The sequence below is a fragment of the Equus caballus genome, unplaced genomic scaffold (genome assembly GCF_041296265.1).
Source record: "Equus caballus isolate H_3958 breed thoroughbred unplaced genomic scaffold, TB-T2T haplotype2-0000440, whole genome shotgun sequence".
In the NCBI taxonomy this organism is placed as follows: domain Eukaryota; kingdom Metazoa; phylum Chordata; class Mammalia; order Perissodactyla; family Equidae; genus Equus; species Equus caballus.
This window is the reverse complement of record NW_027222395.1, coordinates 8,506,923-8,522,268: the sequence shown is the minus strand read 5'-3', so window position 1 is coordinate 8,522,268 and position 15,346 is coordinate 8,506,923.

Below are 15,346 nucleotides of genomic sequence, written 5' to 3'. Positions count from 1 at the left end.
AAGAAACTGGGCTGAGTCCCAAATGATTGAGCGTCCACGTGCTTAGGAGGCGATAGACTGCACGCCTTTTTCCAACCACCATTGTGCACTGCTGGAGAGAGTGTCGGAAAGCAGCTATGTCAGAAAGACCCCTTTGCTCTCAGCCGTGCCCTTCATTGCTCTAGACGAGGAATGCACAATGCACTGGCTCCCCCCCTCAAGCGGCGACAAGCCACAGACCATCTTCCTTCCATCTCTTTAGGAAGCTGAGCAAGAACTCGCTTTCAACAGTGCTCTTTCTGTGTCCTGGCAACATCTCATACAAAGGCAGCTGATATGCCATTTCTTTTCAGCGCTTAACTCGCAGATTTGGAACTTCTGCTCCTGCCACATTTCCACCTGGCCAACCCGGCTCAGACGAAATGTCTACATCTTCCCCTTCAGCAACGGGGACGAGGCCCAGATGACTGTGCTTCCGCATGCTTAGCAGGAGCAGACAATAGGCTTTTTACAAACCGCCATTGTGCACTGGCTCAGAGAGTGTCAGAATGCACCTATGTCAGAAAGGGCCCTTGGATCTCAGCCGTGCCCTCCATTGCTCTAGAGGTGGAAGGCACAAAGCACTGCCTCCATCCTTCAATTGGAGACAAGCCAGCAACTGTCCTGCTTCCAGCTCTTTAGGAAGCTGGGAAAGCACTCGCATTGCACAGTGCTCTTACAGCGTCCTGGGAACGTCTCATACAAAGGCAGCTGAACACCGTGTCTTTTCAGCCCTTAACTCACCAATCTGCAACATCTGCTTCTGCCGCATTTCCACCTTGCCAACCCGGCTCAGACGAAATGCCTGCATCTTCCCCTGAAGCAACTGTGATGATTCCAAAATGATTGAGCATCCACATGCTTAGGAGGCGATTAACTGCATGCCTTTTTCCAACCACCATTTTACACTGCTTAGAGAGCGTCGGAAAGCAGCTATGTCAGAAAGGCCCCTTTGCTCTCAGCCATGCCCTCCATTGCTCTCGAGGTGGAAGGCTCAAGGCACTGGTTCTGGATCCACCCCTCAATGGGAGACAAACCACATCTTGGCCTGCTTCCAGCTCTTTAGGAAGTGGAGAAAAATCTCCCTTTCCACAGTGCTCTTACAGCGTCCTGGGAACATCTCATCCAAAGGAGGCTGAACGCCGTTTCTTTTCAGCACTTCACTCGCCAGTCTGGGACATCTGCATCCTGCACGTTTCCACCTTGCCAAACCGGCTCAGACGAAATGCCTACATCTTCCCCTTCAGCAATGGGGGTGAGGCCCATAGTGTTGTGGTTCCACATGCTGAGGAGGAGAGAGACAATAGGCTTTTAACTAACCACGAAGTGCAACGTTTGGGAGAGTGTCAGAAAGCACCAATGGCAGAAAGACCCCGTTACTCTCAGCCGCGCCCTCCATTGCTGTAGAGGTGGAAGGCACAAAGCACTGCCTCCATCCTTCAATGGGAGAAAAGCCATAAACTGTCTTGCCTCCAGCTCTTTAGGAAGCTGGGAAAGAACTCGCTTTCCACAGTGCTGTTAGCGCATATGAGCAAACTCTCAAACCGAAGCAGCTCAAACGCCATTTCTTCCCAGTGCTTAACTGGCCGCTTTAGGACTTCCGCTTCTGCCACAGTTAAACCTTGCCAACCCGCCTCTGACGAAATGCCTACATCTTCCCCTTAAGCAACGGGGGCGAAGCCCACATGATTGTGCTGCCACATGCTTAGCAGGAGCAGACAATAGGCTTTTTACAAACCGCCATTGTGCACTGGGTCAGAGAGTGTCAGAAAGCACCTATGTCAGAAAGGGCCCTTTGCTCTCAGCCGTGCCCTCCATTGCTCTAGAGGTGGAAGGCACAAAGCACTGCCTCCATCCTTCAATTGGAGACAAGCCATAAACTGTCTTGCCTCCAGCTCTTTAGGAAGCTGACAAACAACTCGCTTTCCACAGTCCTGTTACAGCAGACCGGGAAACTTCTCATACCAAGGCAGCTCAAATGCCATTTCTTCCCAGCCCTTAACTCGCAGCTGTAGGACTCCTGCTTCTGCCGCAATTCCACCTTGCCAACCCGGCTCAGACGAAATGCCTACATCTACCCCTGAAGCAACTGGGATGAATCAAAAATGATTCAGCGTCCACGTGCTTAGGAGGCGATAGACTGCACGCCTTTTTCCAACCACCATTGTGCACTGCTGGAGAGAGTGTCGGAAAGCAGCTATGTCAGAAAGACCCCTTTGCTCTCAGCCGTGCCCTTCAATGCTCTAGACGTGGAATGCACAATGCACTGGCTCCCCCCCTCAAGCGGCGACAAGCCACAGACCATCTTCCTTCCATCTCTTTAGGAAGCTGAGCAAGAACTCGCTTTCAACAGTGCTCTTTCTGTGTCCTGGCAACATCTCATACAAAGGCAGCTGATATGCCATTTCTTTTCAGCGCTTAACCCGCAGATTTGGAACTTCTGCTCCTGCCACATTTCCATCTGGCCATCCCGGCTCAGACGAAATGTCTACATCTTCCCCGTCAGCAACGGGGACGAGGCCCAGATGACTCTGCTTCCGCATGCTTAGCAGGTGCAGACAATAGGCTTTTTACAAACCGCCATTGTGCACTGGGTCAGAGAGTGTCAGAATGCACCTATGTCAGAAAGGGCCCTTTGCTCTCAGCCGCGCCCTCCATTGCTCTAGAGGTGGAAGGCACAAAGCACTGCCTCCATCCTTCAATTGGAGACAAGCCATAAACTGTCTTGCCTCCAGCTCTTTAGGAAGCTGACAAACAACTCGCTTTCCACAGTCCTGTTACAGCAGACCGGGGAACTTCTCATACCAAGGCAGCTCAAATGGCATTTCTTCCCAGCCCTTAACTCGCAGCTGTAGGACTCCTGCTTCTGCCGCAATTCCACCTTGCCAACCCGGCTCAGGCGAAATGCCTACATCTTCCCCTGAAGCAACTGGGCTGAGTCCCAAATGATTGAGCGTCCACGTGCTTAGGAGGCGATAAACTGCATGCCTTTTTCCAACCACCATTTTACACTGCTTAGAGAGCGTCGGAAAGCAGCTATGTCCGAAAGGCCCCTTTGCTCTCAGCCATGCCCTCCATTGCTCTCGAGGTGGAAGGCTCAAGGCACTGGTTCTGGATCCACCCCTCAATGGGAGACAAACCACATCTTGGCCTGATTCCAGCTCTTTAGGAAGTGGAGAAAAATCTCCCTTTCCACAGTGCTCTTACAGCGTCCTGGGAACATCTCATACAAAGGAGGCTGAACGCCGTTTCTTTTCAGCACTTCACTCGCCAGTCTGGGACATCTGCATCCTGCACGTTTCCACCTTGACAACCCGGCTCAGACGAAATGCCTACATCCTCCCCTTGAGCAATTGGGATGAGGCCCATAGGATTGTGGTTCCACATGCTGAGGAGGAGAGAGACAATAGGCTTTTAACTAACCACGATGTGCAACGTTTGGGAGAGTGTCAGAAAGCACCAATGGCAGAAAGACCCCTTTACTCTCAGCCGCGCCCTCCATTACTGTAGAGGTGGAAGGCACAAAGCACTGCCTCCATCCTTCAATGGGAGACAAGCCATAAACTGTCTTGCCTCCAGCTCTTTAGGAAGCTGGGAAAGAACTCGCTTTCCACAGTGCTGTTAGCGCATACGAGCAAACTCTCATACCGAGGCAGCTCAAACGCCATTTCTTCCCAGTGCTTACCTGGCCGCTTTAGGACTTCCGCTTCTGCCACAGTTCCACCTTGCCAACCCGGCTCAGACGAAATGCCTACATCTTCCCCTTAAGCAATGGGGGCGAAGCCCACATGACTGTGCTGCCACATGCTTAGCAGGAGCAGACAATAGGCTTTTTAAAAACCGCCTTTTTGTACTGGGTCAGAGAGTGTCAGAATGCACCTATGTCAGAAAGGGCCCTTTGCTCTCACCGGGCCCTCCATTGCTATAGAGGTGGAAGGCACAAAGCACTGCATCCATCCTTCAATTGGAGACAAGCCAGCAACTGTCCTGCTTCCAGCTCTTTAGGAAGCTGGGAAAGGACTCGCATTCCACAGTGCTCTTACAGCGTCCTGGGAACGTCTCATAGAAAGGCAGCTGAACACCGTGTCTTTTCAGCCCTTAACTCACCAATCTGCAACATCTGCTTCTGCCGCATTTCCACCTTGCCAACCCGGCTCAGACGAAATGCCTGCATCTTCCCCTGAAGCGACTGTGCTGATTCCCAAATGATTTAGCATCCACATGCTTAGGAGGCGATAAACTGCATGCCTTTTTCCAACCACCATTTTACACTGCTTAGAGAGCGTCGGAAAGCAGCTATGTCAGAAAGGCCCCTTTGCTCTCAGCCATGCCCTCCATTGCTCTCGAGGTGGAAGGCACAAGGCACTGGTTCTGGATCCACCCCTCAATGGGAGACAAACCACATCTTGGCCTGCTTCCAGCTCTTTAGGAAGTGGAGAAAAAACTCCCTTTCCACAGTGCTCTTACAGCGTCCTGGGAACATCTCATACATAGGAGGCTGAATGCCGTTTCTTTTCAGCACTTCACTCGCCAGTCTGGGACATCTGCATCCTGCACGTTTCCACTTTGACAACCCGGCTCAGACGAAATGCCTACATCCTCCCCTTGAGCAATTTGGATGAGGCCCATAGGATTGTGGTTCCACATGCTGAGGAGGAGAGAGACAATAGGCTTTTAACTAACCATGAAGTGCAACGGTTGGGAGAGTGTCAGAAAGCACCAATGGCAGAAAGACCCCTTTACTCTCAGCCGCGCCCTCCATTGCAGTAGAGGTGGAAGGCACAAAGCACTGCCTCCATCCTTCAATGGGAGACAAGCCATAAACTGTCTTGCCTCCAGCTCTTTAGGAAGCTGGGAAAGAACTCGCTTTCCACAGTGCTGTTAGCGCATACGAGCAAACTCTCATACCGAGGCAGCTCAAACGCCATTTCTTCCCAGTGCTTAACTGGCCGCTTTAGGACTTCCGCTTCTGCCACAGTTCCACCTTGCCAACCCGCCTCAGACGAAATGCCTACATCTTCCCCTTAAGCAACGGGGGCGAAGCCCACATGATTGTGCTGCCACATGCTTAGCAGGAGCAGACAATAGGCTTTTTACAAACCGCCATTGTGCACTGGCTCAGAGAGTGTCAGAATGCACCTATGTCAGAAAGGGCCCTTTGCTCTCAGCCGTGCCCTCCATTGCTCTAGAGGTGGAAGGCACAAAGCACTGCCTCCATCCTTCAATTGGAGACAAGCCATAAACTGTCTTGCCTCTAGCTCTTTAGGAAGCTGACAAACAACTCGCTTTCCACAGTCCTGTTACAGCAGACCGGGGAACTTCTCATACCAAGGCAGCTCAAATGGCATTTCTTCCCAGCCCTTAACTCGCAGCTGTAGGACTCCTGCTTCTGCCGCAATTCCACCTTGCCAACCCGGCTCAGACGAAATGCCTACATCTTCCCCTGAAGCAACTGGGCTGAGTCCCAAATGATTGAGCGTCCACGTGCTTAGGAGGCGATAGACTGCACGCCTTTTTCCAACCACCATTGTGCACTGCTGGAGAGAGTGTCGGAAAGCAGCTATGTCAGAAAGACCCCTTTGCTCTCAGCCGTGCCCTTCATTGCTCTAGACGTGGAATGCACAATGCACTGGCTCCCCCTCTCAAGCGGCGACAAGCCACAGACCATCTTCCTTCCATCTCTTTAGGAAGCTGAGCAAGAACTCGCTTTCAACAGTGCTCTTTCTGTGTCCTGGCAACATCTCATACAAAGGCAGATGATAGGCCATTTCTTTTCAGCGCTTAACTCGCAGATTTGGAACTTCTGCTCCTGCCACATTTCCAGCTGGCCAACCCGTCTCAGACGAAATGTCTACATCTTCCCCTTCAGCAACGGGGACGAGGCCCAGATGACTGTGCTTCCGCATGCTTAGCACGAGCAGACAATAGGCTGTTTACAAACCGCCATTGTGCACTGGCTCAGAGAGTGTCAGAATGCACCTATGTCAGAAAGGGCCCTTGGATCTCAGCCGTGCCCTCCATTGCTCTAGAGGTGGAAGGCACAAAGCACTGCCTCCATCCTTCAATTGGAGACAAGCCAGCAACTGTCCTGCTTCCAGCTCTTTAGGAAGCTGGGAAAGCACTCGCATTGCACAGTGCTCTTACAGCGTCCTGGGAACGTCTCATACAAAGGCAGCTGAACACCGTGTCTTTTCAGCCCTTAACTCACCAATCTGCAACATCTGCTTCTGCCGCATTTCCACCTTGCCAACCCGGCTCAGACGAAATGCCTGCATCTTCCCCTGAAGCGACTGTGATGATTCCAAAATGATTGAGCATCCACATGCTTAGGAGGCGATTAACTGCATGCCTTTTTCCAACCACCATTTTACACTGCTTAGAGAGCGTCGGAAAGCAGCTATGTCAGAAAGGCCCCTTTGCTCTCAGCCATGCCCTCCATTGCTCTCGAGGTGGAAGGCACAAGGCACTGGTTCTGGATCCACCCCTCAATGGGAGACAAACCATATCTTGGCCTGCTTCCAGCTCTTTAGGAAGTGGACAAAAAACTCCCTTTCCACAGTGCTCTTACAGCGTCCTGGGAACATCTCATACAAAGGAGGCTGAACGCCGTTTCTTTTCAGCACTACACTCGCCAGTCTGGGACATCTGCATCCTGCACGTTTCCACCTTGACAACCCGGCTCAGACGAAATGCCTACATCCTCCCCTTGAGCAATTGGGATGAGGCCCATAGGATTGTGGTTCCACATGCTGAGGAGGAGAGAGACAATAGGCTTTTAACTAACCATGAATTGCAACGGTTGGGAGAGTGTCAGAAAGCACCAATGGCAGAAAGACCCCTTTACTCTCAGCCGCGCCCTCCATTGCAGTAGAGGTGGAAGGCACAAAGCACTGCCTCCATCCTTCAATGGGAGACAAGCCATAAACTGTCTTGCCTCCAGCTCTTTAGGAAGCTGGGAAAGAACTCGCTTTCCACAGTGCTGTTAGCGCATACGAGCAAACTCTCATACCGAGGCAGCTCAAACGCCATTTCTTCCCAGTGCTTAACTGGCCGCTGTAGGACTTCCGCTTCTGCCACAGTTCCACCTTGCCAACCCGCCTCAGACGAAATGCCTACATCTTCCCCTTAAGCAACGGGGGCGAAGCCCACATGATTGTGCTGCCACATGCTTAGCAGGAGCAGACAATAGGCTTTTTACAAACCGCCATTGTGCACTGGCTCAGAGAGTGTCAGAATGCACCTATGTCAGAAAGGGCCCTTTGCTCTCAGCCGTGCCCTCCATTGCTCTAGAGGTGGAAGGCACAAAGCACTGCCTCCATCCTTCAATTGGAGACAAGCCATAAACTGTCTTGCCTCCAGCTCTTTAGGAAGCTGACAAACAACTCGCTTTCCACAGTCCTGTTACAGCAGACCGGGGAACTTCTCATACCAAGGCAGCTCAAATGGCATTTCTTCCCAGCCCTTAACTCGCAGCTGTAGGACTCCTGCTTCTGCCGCAATTCCACCTTGCCAACCCGGCTCAGACGAAATGCCTACATCTTCCCCTGAAGCAACTGGGCTGAGTCCCAAATGATTGAGCGTCCACGTGCTTAGGAGGCGATAGACTGCACGCCTTTTTCCAACCACCATTGTGCACTGCTGGAGAGAGTGTCGGAGAGCAGCTATGTCAGAAAGACCCCTTTGCTCTCAGCCGTGCCCTTCATTGCTCTAGACGTGGAATGCACAATGCACTGGCTCCCCCCCCCCAAGGCGCGACAAGGCACAGACCATCTTCCTTCCATCTCTTTAGGAAGCTGAGCAAGAACTCGCTTTCAACAGTGCTCTTTCTGTGTCCTGGCAACATCTCATACAAAGGCAGCTGATAGGCCATTTCTTTTCAGCGCTTAACTCGCAGATTTGGAACTTCTGCTCCTGCCACATATCCACCTGGCCAACCCGGGTCAGACGAAATGTCTACATCTTCCCCTTCAGCAACGGGGACGAGGCCCAGATGACTGTGCTTCCGCATGCTTAGCAGGAGCAGACAATAGGCTTTTTACAAACCGCCATTGTGCACTGGGTCAGAGAGTGTCAGAATGCACCTATGTCAGAAAGGGCCCTTGGATCTCAGCCGTGCCCTCCATTGCTCTAGAGGTGGAAGGCATAAAGCACTGCCTCCATCCTTCAATTGGAGACAAGCCAGCAACTGTCCTGCTTCCAGCTCTTTAGGAAGCTGGGAAAGCACTCGCATTGCACAGTGCTCTTACAGCGTCCTGGGAACGTCTCATACAAAGGCAGCTGAACACCGTGTCTTTTCAGCCCTTAACTCACCAATCTGCAACATCTGCTTCTGCCGCAGTTCCAGCTTGCCAACCCGGCTCAGATGAAATGCCTGCATCTTCTCCTGAAGCGACTGTGCTGATTCCCAAATGATTGAGCATCCACATGCTTAGGAGGCGATAAACTGCATGCCTTTTTCCAACCACCATTTTACACTGCTTAGAGAGCGTCGGAAAGCAGCTATGTCAGAAAGGCCCCTTTGCTCTCAGCCATGCCCTCCATTGCTCTCGAGGTGGAAGGCTCAAGGCACTGGTTCTGGATCCACCCCTCAATGGGAGACAAACCACATCTTGGCCTGCTTCCAGCTCTTTAGGAAGTGGAGAAAAAACTCCCTTTCCACAGTGCTCTTACAGCTTCCTGGGAACATCTCATCCAAAGGAGGCTGAATGCCGTTTCTTTTCAGCACTTCACTCGCCAGTCTGGGACATCTGCATCCTGCACGTTTCCACCTTGCCAAACCGGCTCAGAAGAAATGCCTACATCTTCCCCTTGAGCAATGGGGATGAGGCCCATAGTGTTGTGGTTCCACATGCTGAGGAGGAGAGAGACAATAGGCTTTTAACTAACCACGAAGTGCAACGGTTGGGAGAGTGTCAGAAAGCACCAATGGCAGAAAGACCCCTTTACTCTCAGCCGCGCCCTCCATTGCTGTAGAGGTGGAAGGCACAAAGCACTGCCTCCATCCTTCAATGGGAGAAAAGCCATAAACTGTCTTGCTTCCAGCTCTTTAGGAAGCTGGGAAAGAACTCGCTTTCCACAGTGCTGTTAGCGCATACGAGCAAACTCTCATATCGAGGCAGCTCAAACGCCATTTCTTCCCAGTGCTTAACTGGCCGCTTTAGGACTTCCGCTTCTGCCACAGTTAAACCTTGCCAACCCGCCTCTGACGAAATGCCTACATCTTCCCCTTAAGCAACGGGGGCGAAGCCCACATGATTGTGCTGCCACATGCTTAGCAGGAGCAGACAATAGGCTTTTTACAAACCGCCATTGTGCACTGGGTCAGAGAGTGTCAGAATGCACCTATGTCAGAAAGGGCCCTTTGCTCTCAGCCGTGCCCTCCATTGCTCTAGAGGTGGAAGGCACAAAGCACTGCCTCCATCCTTCAATTGGAAACAAGCCATAAACTGGCTTGCCTCCAGCTCTTTAGGAAGCTGACAAACAACTCGCTTTCCACAGTCCTGTTACAGCAGACCGGGGAACTTCTCATACCAAGGCAGCTCAAATGGCATTTCTTCCCAGCCCTTAACTCGCAGCTGTAGGACTCCTGCTGCTGCCGCAATTCCACCTTGCCAACCCGGCTCAGACGAAATGCCTACATCTACCCCTGAAGCAACTGGGCTGAGTCAAAAATGATTGAGCGTCCACGTGCTTAGGAGGTGATAGACTGCACGCCTTTTTCCAACCACCATTGTGCACTTCTGGAGAGAGTGTCGGAAAGCAGCTATGTCAGAAAGACCCCTTTGCTCTCAGCCGTGCCCTTCAATGCTCTAGACGTGGAATACACAATGCACTGGCTCCCCCCCTCAAGCGGCGACAAGCCACAGACCATCTTCCTTCCATCTCTTTAGGAAGCTGAGCAAGAACTCGCTTTCAACAGTGCTCTTTCTGTGTCCTGGCAACATCTCATACAAAGGCAGCTGATATGCCATTTCTTTTCAGCGCTTAACCCGCAGATTTGGAACTTCTGCTCCTGCCACATTTCCACCTGGCCAACCCGGCTCAGACGAAATGTCTACATCTTCCCCGTCAGCAACGGGGACGAGGCCCAGATGACTGTGCTTCCGCATGCTTAGCAGGTGCAGACAATAGGCTTTTTACAAACCGCCATTGTGCACTGGGTCAGAGAGTGTAAGAATGCACCTATGTCAGAAAGGGCCCTTTGCTCTCAGCTGTGCCCTCCATTGCTCTAGAGGTGGAAGGCACAAAGCACTGCCTCCTTCCTTCAATTGGAGACAAGCCATAAACTGTCTTGCCTCCAGCTCTTTAGGAAGCTGACAAACAACTCGCTTTACACAGTCCTGTTACAGCAGACCGGGGAACTTCTCATACCAAGGCAGCTCAAATGGCATTTCTTCCCAGCCCTTAACTCGCAGCTGTAGGACTCCTGCTTCTGCCGCAATTCCACCTTGCCAACCCGGCTCAGGCGAAATGCCTACATCTTCCCCTGAAGCACCTGGGCTGAGTCCCAAATGATTGAGCGTCCACGTGCTTAGGAGGCGATAGACTGCACGCCGTTTTCCAACCACCATTGTGCACTGCTGGAGAGAGTTTCGGAAAGCAGCTATGTCAGAAAGACTCCTTTGCTCTCAGCCGTGCCCTTCATTGCTCTAGACGTGGAATGCACAATGCACTGGCTACGCCCCTCAAGCGGCGACAAGCCACAGACCATCTTCCTTCCATCTCTTTAGGAAGCTGAGCAAGAACTCGCTTTCAACAGTGCTCTTTCTGTGTCCTGGCAACATCTCATACAAAGGCAGCTGATATGCAATTTCTTTTCAGCGCTTAACTCGCAGATTTGGAACTTCTGCTCCTGCCACATTTCCACCTGGCCAACCCGGCTCAGGCGAAATGTCTACATCTTCCCCTTCAGCAACGGGGACGAGGCCCAGATGACTGTGCTTCCGCATGCTTAGCAGGAGCAGACAATAGGCTTTTTACAAACCACCATTGTGCACTGGCTCAGAGAGTGTCAGAATGCACCTATGTCAGAAAGGGCCCTTGGATCTCAGCCGTGCCCTCCATTGCTCTAGAGGTGGAAGGCACAAAGCACTGCCTCCTTCCTTCAATTGGAGACAAGCCAGCAACTGTCCTGCTTCCAGCTCTTTAGGAAGCTGGGAAAGCACTCGCATTGCACAGTGCTCTTACAGCGTCCTGGGAACGTCTCATACAAAGGCAGCTGAACACCGTGTCTTTTCAGCCCTTAACTCACCAATCTGCAACATCTGCTTCTGCCGCATTTCCACCTTGCCAACACGGCTCAGACGAAATGCCTGCATCTTCCCCTGAAGCGACTGTGCTGATTCCCAAATGATTGAGCATCCACAGGCTTAGGAGGCGATAAACTGCATGCCTTTTTCCAACCACCATTTTACACTGCTTAGAGAGCGTCGGAAAGCAGCTATGTCAGAAAGGCCCCTTTGCTCTCAGCCATGCCCTCCATTGCTCTCGAGGTGGAAGGCACAAGGCACTGGTTCTGGATCCACCCCTCAATGGGAGACAAACCACATCTTGGCCTGCTTCCCGCTCTTTAGGAAGTGGAGAAAAATCTCCCTTTCCACAGTGCTCTTACAGCGTCCTGGGAACATCTCATACAAAGGAGGCTGAACGCCGTTTCTTTTCAGCACTTCACTCGCCAGTCTGGGACATCTGCATCCTGCACGTTTCCACCTTGACAACCCGGCTCAGACGAAATGCCTACATCCTCCCCTTGAGCAATTGGGATGAGGCCCATAGGATTGTGGTTCCACATGCTGAGGAGGAGAGAGACAATAGGCTTTTAACTAACCACGATGTGCAACGTTTGGGAGAGTGTCAGAAAGCACCAATGGCAGAAAGACCCCTTTACTCTCAGCCGCGCCCTCCATTGCTGTAGAGGTGGAAGGCACAAAGCACTGCCTCCATCCTTCAATGGGAGACAAGCCATAAACTGTCTTGCCTCCAGCTCTTTAGGAAGCTGGGAAAGAACTCGCTTTCCACAGTGCTGTTAGCGCATGCGAGCAAACTCTCATACCGAGGCAGCTCAAACGCCATTTCTTCCCAGTGCTTACCTGGCCGCTTTAGGACTTCCGCTTCTGCCACAGTTCCACCTTGCCAACCCGGCTCAGACGAAATGCCTACATCTTCCCCTTAAGCAACGGGGGCGAAGCCCACATGATTGTGCTGCCACATGCTTAGCAGGAGCAGACAATAGGCTTTTTACAAACCGCCATTGTGCACTGGCTCAGAGAGTGTCAGAATGCACCTATGTCAGAAAGGGCCCTTTGCTCTCAGCCGTGCCCTCCATTGCTCTAGAGGTGGAAGGCACAAAGCACTGCCTCCATCCTTCAATTGGAGACAAGCCATAAACTGTCTTGCCTCCAGCTCTTTAGGAAGCTGACAAACAACTCGCTTTCCACAGTCCTGTTACAGCAGACCGGGGAACTTCTCATACCAAGGCAGCTCAAATGGCATTTCTTCCCAGCCCTTGACTCGCAGCTGTAGGACTCCTGCTGCTGCCGCAATTCCACCTGGCCAACCCGGCTCAGACGAAATGCCTACATCTACCCCTGAAGCAACTGGGCTGAGTCAAAAATGATTGAGCGTCCACGTGCTTAGGAGGCGATAGACTGCACGCCTTTTTCCAACCACCATTGTGCACTTCTGGAGAGAGTGTCGGAAAGCAGCTATGTCAGAAAGACCCCTTTGCTCTCAGCCGTGCCCTTGAATGCTCTAGACGTGGAATGCACAATGCACTGGCTCCCCCCCTCAAGCGGCGACAAGCCACAGACCATCTTCCTTCCATCTCTTTAGGAAGCTGAGCAAGAACTCGCTTTCAACAGTGCTCTTTCTGTGTCCTGGCAACATCTCATACAAAGGCAGCTGATAGGCCATTTCTTTTCAGCGCTTAACCCGCAGATTTGGAACTTCTGCTCCTGCCACATTTCCACCTGGCCAACCCGGCTCAGACGAAATGTCTACATCTTCCCCGTCAGCAACGGGGACGAGGCCCAGATGACTGTGCTTCCGCATGCTTAGCAGGTGCAGACAATAGGCTTTTTACAAACCGCCATTGTGCACTGGGTCAGAGAGTGTAAGAATGCACCTATGTCAGAAAGGGCCCTTTGCTCTCAGCTGTGCCCTCCATTGCTCTAGAGGTGGAAGGCACAAAGCACTGCCTCCATCCTTCAATTGGAGACAAGCCATAAACTGTCTTGCCTCCAGCTCTTTAGGAAGCTGACAAACAACTCGCTTTACACAGTCCTGTTACAGCAGACCGGGGAACTTCTCATACCAAGGCAGCTCAAATGGCATTTCTTCCCAGCCCTTAACTCGCAGCTGTAGGACTCCTGCTTCTGCCGCAATTCCACCTTGCCAACCCGGCTCAGGCGAAATGCCTACATCTTCCCCTGAAGCAACTGGGCTGAGTCCCAAATGATTGAGCGTCCACGTGCTTAGGAGGCGATAGACTGCACGCCGTTTTCCAACCACCATTGTGCACTGCTGGAGAGAGTTTCGGAAAGCAGCTATGTCAGAAAGACCCCTTTGCTCTCAGCCGTGCCCTTCATTGCTCTAGACGTGGAATGCACAATGCACTGGCTACCCCCCTCAAGCGGCGACAAGCCACAGACCATCTTCCTTCCATCTCTTTAGGAAGCTGAGCAAGAACTCGCTTTCAACAGTGCTCTTTCTGTGTCCTGGCAACATCTCATACAAAGGCAGCTGATATGCAATTTCTTTTCAGCGCTTAACTCGCAGATTTGGAACTTCTGCTCCTGCCACATTTCCACCTGGCCAACCCGGCTCAGGCGAAATGTCTACATCTTCCCCTTCAGCAACGGGGACGAGGCCCAGATGACTGTGCTTCCGCATGCTTAGCAGGAGCAGACAATAGGCTTTTTACAAACCGCCATTGTGCACTGGCTCAGAGAGTGTCAGAATGCACCTATGTCAGAAAGGGCCCTTGGATCTCAGCCGTGCCCTCCATTGCTCTAGAGGTGGAAGGCACAAAGCACTGCCTCCTTCCTTCAATTGGAGACAAGCCAGCAACTGTCCTGCTTCCAGCTCTTTAGGAAGCTGGGAAAGCACTCGCATTGCACAGTGCTCTTACAGCGTCCTGGGAACGTCTCATACAAAGGCAGCTGAACACCGTGTCTTTTCAGCCCTTAACTCACCAATCTGCAACATCTGCTTCTGCCGCATTTCCACCTTGCCAACACGGCTCAGACGAAATGCCTGCATCTTCCCCTGAAGCGACTGTGCTGATTCCCAAATGATTGAGCATCCACAGGCTTAGGAGGCGATAAACTGCATTCCTTTTTCCAACCACCATTTTACACTGCTTAGAGAGCGTCGGAAAGCAGCTATGTCAGAAAGGCCCCTTTGCTCTCAGCCATGCCCTCCATTGCTCTCGAGGTGGAAGGCACAAGGCACTGGTTCTGGATCCACCCCTCAATGGGAGACAAACCACATCTTGGCCTGCTTCCAGCTCTTTAGGAAGTGGAGAAAAATCTCCCTTTCCACAGTGCTCTTACAGCGTCCTGGGAACATCTCATACAAAGGAGGCTGAACGCCGTTTCTTTTCAGCACTTCACTCGCCAGTCTGGGACATCTGCATCCTGCACGTTTCCACCTTGACAACCCGGCTCAGACGAAATGCCTACATCCTCCCCTTGAGCAATTGGGATGAGGCCCATAGGATTGTGGTTCCACATGCTGAGGAGGAGAGAGACAATAGGCTTTTAACTAACCATGAAGTGCAACGGTTGGGAGAGTGTCAGAAAGTACCAATGGCAGAAAGACCCCTTTACTCTCAGCCGCGCCCTCCATTGCAGTAGAGGTGGAAGGCACAAAGCACTGCCTCCATCCTTCAATGGGAGACAAGCCATAAACTGTCTTGCCTCCAGCTCTTTAGGAAGCTGGGAAAGAACTCGCTTTCCACAGTGCTGTTAGCGCATACGAGCAAACTCTCATACCGAGGCAGCTCAAACGCCATTTCTTCCCAGTGCTTAACTGGCCGCTTTAGGACTTCCGCTTCTGCCACAGTTCCACCTTGCCAACCCGCCTCAGAGGAAATGCCTACATCTTCCCCTTAAGCAACGGGGGCGAAGCCCACATGATTGTGCTGCCACATGCTTAGCAGGAGCAGACAATAGGCTTTTTACAAACCGCCATTGTGCACTGGCTCAGAGAGTGTCAGAATGCACCTATGTCAGAAAGGGCCCTTTGCTCTCAGCCGTGCCCTCCATTGCTCTAGAGGTGGAAGGCACAAAGCACTGCCTCCATCCTTCAATTGGAGACAAGCCATAAA